Raw genomic sequence first — 6000 nt, 5'->3', positions numbered from 1 at the left:
ATGACAAAGCAAAAATTGTTTTGGGGATTTTTTTTGCAAATTTATTAAAAATAAAAAGCAGAAATACCTTTACATAAGTATTCAGACCCTTTGCTATGAGACTGAGCTCAGGTGTATCCTGTTTTCTTTGATCATCTTTGAGATGTTTCTACAACTTGATTGGAGTCCACCTGTGGTAAATTCAATTTATTGGACATGATTTGGAAAGGCAAACACCTGTCTATGTAAAGTCCCACAGTTGACAGTGCATGTCAGAGCAAAAACTAAGCAATGGGGTCGCAGGAATTGTCCGTAAAGCTCCGAAACAGAATTGTGTTGAGTCATAAAAGTGGGAAAGGGTACCAAAAAATGTCTGCAAAATTGAAGGTCCCCAAGAACACAGTGACCTCCATCATTCTTAAATGGAAAAAGTTTGGAACCACCAAGACTCTTCCTAGAGCAGTTGGGGGAGAAGGGCCTTGGTCAGGGAGGTCACTCTGACAGAGCTCCAGAGTTCCTTTGTGGAGATGGGAGAACCTTCCAGAAGGAAAACTATATCCGCAGCACTCCACCAATCAGGCCTTTATGGTAGAGTGGCCAGATGGAAGCCACTCCTCAGTAAAAGGTCAGGATTAAGAGAAAGATGAATGGAGCAAAGTACAGAGAGATCCTTGATGGAAACCTGCTCCACAGCGCTCAGGACCTCAGACTGGGGTGAAGGTTCACCTTCCAGGATAACGACCCTAAGCACACAGCCAAGACAACGCAGGAGTGGCTTCGGGACAAGTCTTTGAATGTCCTTGAGTGGCCCAGCCAGAGCCTGGACTTGAACCTGATTGAACATCTCTGGAGACACTTGAAAATAGCTTTGCAGCGACGCTCCCCATCCAACCTGACAGAGCTTGAGAAGATCTGCAGAGAGGAATGGGAGAAACTCCCCAAATACATGTGTGCCAAGTTTGTAGCGTCATGCCCAAGAAGACTCGAGGCTGTAAATGCTGCCAAAGGTGCTTCAACAATGTACTGAGTAAAGGACCTGAATACTTATCTAAATGTGAAATTTCAGTTTTTATTTTATTTTAATACATTTGCAAAAAAATTGAAAAAGCTGTTTTTGCTTTGTCATTATGGGGTATTGTGCGTAGTTTGATGAGGGGGGAAAAAACAATGTACTACATTTTAGAACAAGGCTGTAAAGTAACAAAATGTGGAAAAGGTGAAGGGGTCTGAATATGAACATATTTTTGTAAATATGAACAGTAGAAATGCTGTGTGTACTGTGTTTATTCATGAACTCAGAGTTAATAGCTGGGGTACATACCCATACTGTATATGCAAGGTAAGCCGATTAGAAAGGAGAGCATGGTGGTGGAGATAGACTCACACAAACCTCCTCCTTTTCACAAACTCTCTCTGCTCTCCCAGCTGCTGCTCGCTGCTGCAACACATAGATACTGCCTCCAACAGTACAGCTCAGTACAGCACAGCTGTAAAACTACACTATACTCAACCACCTGCAAAACTACACTATATCCAAAATGTCAGGCTTATAGTCTGGATAAATACACCAGAATGAAAGGATTATGTATCAAATATTAGATGGTAGCTGTCAAGTACTGTTTAAAGTGGAGCTTATGTTCAGCAAATAGCCTAGCTTCCCTGTCTAAGTAGTGTGATAGAGCCGTGAAGTGATGCGTTAGCCTCCAGGACTCTGTTAGTCAGAAGTTCTAAAGTAAGATATTTAGCTGGCTGATCATTGTTATGCGTGCAAAATCAATTAAGTGTCTAAATAGGTCATTTACAGCCCAGCAGTAAATTGTGTGTGTGTGTGTGTGTTGTCCTGAGTCTGTGTGAGGGGGTCGGGTGTCTATGTGTGTGTGTGTGTGGGTGTGTGTGTGTGTGTGTTCGTGTGCACACTGGATTTACATACACACACCCACACACATGCACGTGTGTGCGCACGCACGCACACACACACACACACACACACACACACACACACACACACACACACACACACACACACACAATCTGCGTATTCCTTCAAAGCTCAGTTGTCCTGAGTCTGCACAACTCTGCCAGGACCTAGGATCAAGAGAGACGCTCAAGTGTTTTAGTACTATATCTCTTGACACAATGATGAAAATAATCATGGCCTCTAAACCTTCAAGCTGCATACTGGACCCTATTCCAACTAAACTACTGAAAGAGCTGCTTCCTGTGCTTGGCCCTCCTATGTTGAACATAATAAACGGCTCTCTATCCACCGGATGTGTACCAAACTCACTAAAAGTGGCAGTAATAAAGCCTCTCTTGAAAAAGCCAAACCTTGACCCAGAAAATATAAAAAACTATCGGCCTATATCGAATCTTCCATTCCTCTCAAAAATTTGAGAAAAGGCCGTTGCGCAGCAACTCACTGCCTTCCTGAAGACAAACAATGTATACAAAATGCTTCAGTCTGGTTTTAGACCCCATCATAGCACTGAGACTGCACTTGTGAAGGTGGTAAATGACCTTTTAATGGTATCAGACCGAGGCTCTGCATCTGTCCTCATGCTCCTAGACCTTAGTGCTGCTTTTGATACCCTCGATCACCACATTCTTTTGGAGAGATTGGTCTACACGGACAAGTTCTTCCCTATTTAGATCTTATCTGTCGGAAAGATATCAGGTTGTCTCTGTGAATGGTTTGTCCTCCGACAAATCAACTGTAAATTTCGGTGTTCCTCAAGGTTCCGTTTTAGGACCACTATTGTTTTCACTATATATTTTACCTCTATATTTTTCACTATATATTTCACTATATATTTTACCTTTTACCCCAAAATTGCCCTCGCTAGAAGCATGTGTTTCAGATATAAGGAAGTGGATGGCTGCAAACTTTCTACTTTTAAACTCGGACAAAACAGAGATGCTTGTTCTAGGTCCCAAGAAACAAAGAGATCTTCTGTTGAATCTGCAATGCTCTACTTTCCGGCTACCCGGATAAAACACTAAATAAACTTCAGTTAGTGCTAAATACGGCTGCTAGAATCCTGACTAGAACCAAAAAATTTGATCATATTACTCCAGTGCTAGCCTCCCTACACTGGCTTCCTGTCAAAGCAAGGGCTGATTTCAAGGTTTTACTGCTAACCTACAAAGCATTACATGGGCTTGCTCCTACCTATCTCTCTGATTTGGTCCTGCCGTACATACCTACACGTACGCAGGCCTCCTAATTGTCCCTAGAATTTCTAAGCAAACAGCTGGAGGCAGGGCTTTCTCCTATAGAGCTCCATTTTTATGGAATGATCTGCCACCCATGTAAGAGATGCAAACTCTGTCTCAACCTTTAAGTCTTTACTGAAGACTCATCTCTTCAGTGGGTCATATGATTGAGTGTAGTCTGGCCCAGGAGTGGGAAGGTGAACGGAAAGGCTCTGGAGCAACGAACCGCCCTTGCTGTCTCTGCCTGGCCGGTTCCCCTCTTTCCACTGGGATTCTCTGCCTCTAACCCTATTACAGTGGCTGAGTCACTGGGTTACTGGGGCTCTTTCATACCGTTCCTGGGAGGGGTGCGTCACTTGAGTGGGTTGAGTCACGGATGTGATCTTCCTGTCTGGGTTGGCGCCTCCCCCCCCTTGGGTTGTGCCGAGGCGGAGATCTTTGTGGGCTATACTCGGCCTTGAATTTAAGTGTGCTCTCTCTAATTCTCTCTTTCTCTCTTTCTTTCTTTCTCTCTCTCGGAGGACCTGAGCCCTAGGACCATGCCTCAGGACTACCTGACATGATGACTCCTTGCTGTCCCCAGTCCACCTGGCCGTGCTGCTGCTCCAGTTTCAACTGTTCTGCCTTATTATTATTGGACCATGCTGGTCATTTATGAACATTTGAACATCTTGGCCATGTTCTGTTATAATCTCCACCCGGCACAGCCAGAAGAGGACTGGCCACCCCACATAGCCTGGTTCCTCTCTAGGTTTCTTCCTAGGTCTTGGCCTTTCTAGGGAGTTTTTCCTAGCCACCGTGCTTCTACACCTGCATTGCTTGCTGTTTGGGGTTTTAGGCTGGGTTTCTGTACAGGACTTTGAGATATCATCTGATGTACGAAGGGCTATATAAATACATTTGATTTGATTTGATTTGGGTGTGGGTGTGTGTATGTAAATCCAGTGTGCATAGAAAAATGCAGTATATGGTATGTGGGTGGTGGTCGGGACGGAAGGTTACCTGATATAACCTACCTGGGCTGTGACCTTCCATGTATCAGCTGTTCTGATTAGGAGAAACAGCCAGGTACAGCAGTGAGGCCCGGCTGGGCAATATGTGGGTATTATTTCATTGAGAGGTTGATCAATGAGATTTGAACATTTATTCACTCTCTCAAAAAGACAGCCAGAAGTTTGTTGAATTTCCAACGTGTTATCACTATGCTTCAACCAACTAAAAGCACTACCAAATTCCAATGGAAAAACAATGTCTGATTTTTAATTGCCGTCTAAATGTGTTATCACTGCACTTTCAACCATTTCAAACCACAACAAAGTTAATATCGGAATACAATGTCAGATATTTTGTATTTATATCAGATTAATGTGCTTAGCAGAACCAAATGACCTGGATTGCAGTTGAGATTACATTACAAGTCCAAAGTAATCAATGCTTTGAAGTTCTGCACAGATTATTATAGCAATTTCGAGAAGATCTCTACAGACCTGCAACCTTTGCAAGCTATCTTGAACATGCACTCTTTCTATGATTACATAAGAAGACATCTACAGTGCCTTGCGAAAGTATTCGTCCCCCTTGAACTTTGCGACCTTTTGCCACATTTCAGGATTCAAACATAAAGATATAAAACTGTATTTTTTTGTGAAGAATCAACAACAAGTGGGACACAATCATGAAGTGGAACGACATTTATTGGATATTTAAGGTTGATTAAATACTGTTACATTAGCTGTTACATTAGCTTGTAAGATGACCTTAACTTCAGGCTATTTACTGTATCACAAAAGTAATATTAAATTGTGTTTCATTGACACCACAATCAAATATCAACATTTAAAGTAAATCTAATTCTTGGATTGTTTCATCTGATCCACTGTATTTCATTTGATTTAGTCATATTCTTTAACTTAGCTTTTTGGTTTAGATGGAGAACTGAATCCAACATATACATGATTCATTTGTAGAAAAACTGGAAATAAAGCCGGACTAAGTCAGTGGCACAAATGGAACTATCCAAGCAGAATATACAAGTAACTGCCAAAATAAAGGAAACACTTGAGTAAATGAGGGATAGAAAGTATACTGAAAGCAGGTGTTTCCACACAGGTGTGGTTCCTGGGTTAATTAAGCACCAGGGGATGTTTTAGGGTCATGTACTAAATTGCCCAGTTGCGCTTTATTTTGGCTACCACGGCTAGAAGAAGAGATCTCAGTCACTTTGATAGAGGTTTCTTTCAAAAGAGCGTAGGGGGTTTAAAGGGTGTATGTGTGTTTGTCAGTCACCAGATCTCAACCTAATCAAATACTTATGGGAGATCCTGGAGAGGGGCTTGAGACAGCGTTTTCCACCACCATCAACAACAAAAAACGATTCTTCTCATCGAAGAATGGTGTCGCATCCCTCCAATAGAAGTCCACAACACTTGTAGAATCTATGCCAAGGTGCATTGAGGCTGTTCTGGTGGCTCGTGGTGGCCCAACAAACTATTGAGAAACTTTACGTTGGTGTTTCTTCTATTTTGGCAGTTACCTGTACATCTCCTTCAGAAGTTGATATTTCATTGTCTTGACAAACAAACACATTTCAATGCCCTGCTTGTCTATGTGGTATGATGTCTTGAATTCACGTCTCCATCTCAACCAAAGTTAAAGAATATAACTAAATCTAATCTAATCAAACTACTTTGAATGCACTTTAAATGACGTTTCATTTGATTAAGTCCTATTCATTGACTTTGTTATTAACGTGAATCCAACATATTAATTATTAACTTGAAGATTACATTTGAAATCAACCAAAGCTTG

This window comes from Oncorhynchus clarkii, chromosome 14 (assembly GCF_045791955.1).
Source record: "Oncorhynchus clarkii lewisi isolate Uvic-CL-2024 chromosome 14, UVic_Ocla_1.0, whole genome shotgun sequence".
In the NCBI taxonomy this organism is placed as follows: Eukaryota; Metazoa; Chordata; class Actinopteri; order Salmoniformes; family Salmonidae; genus Oncorhynchus; species Oncorhynchus clarkii.
The sequence above is the reverse complement of the archived record's forward strand: the minus strand, read 5'-3'. Positions refer to the sequence as shown.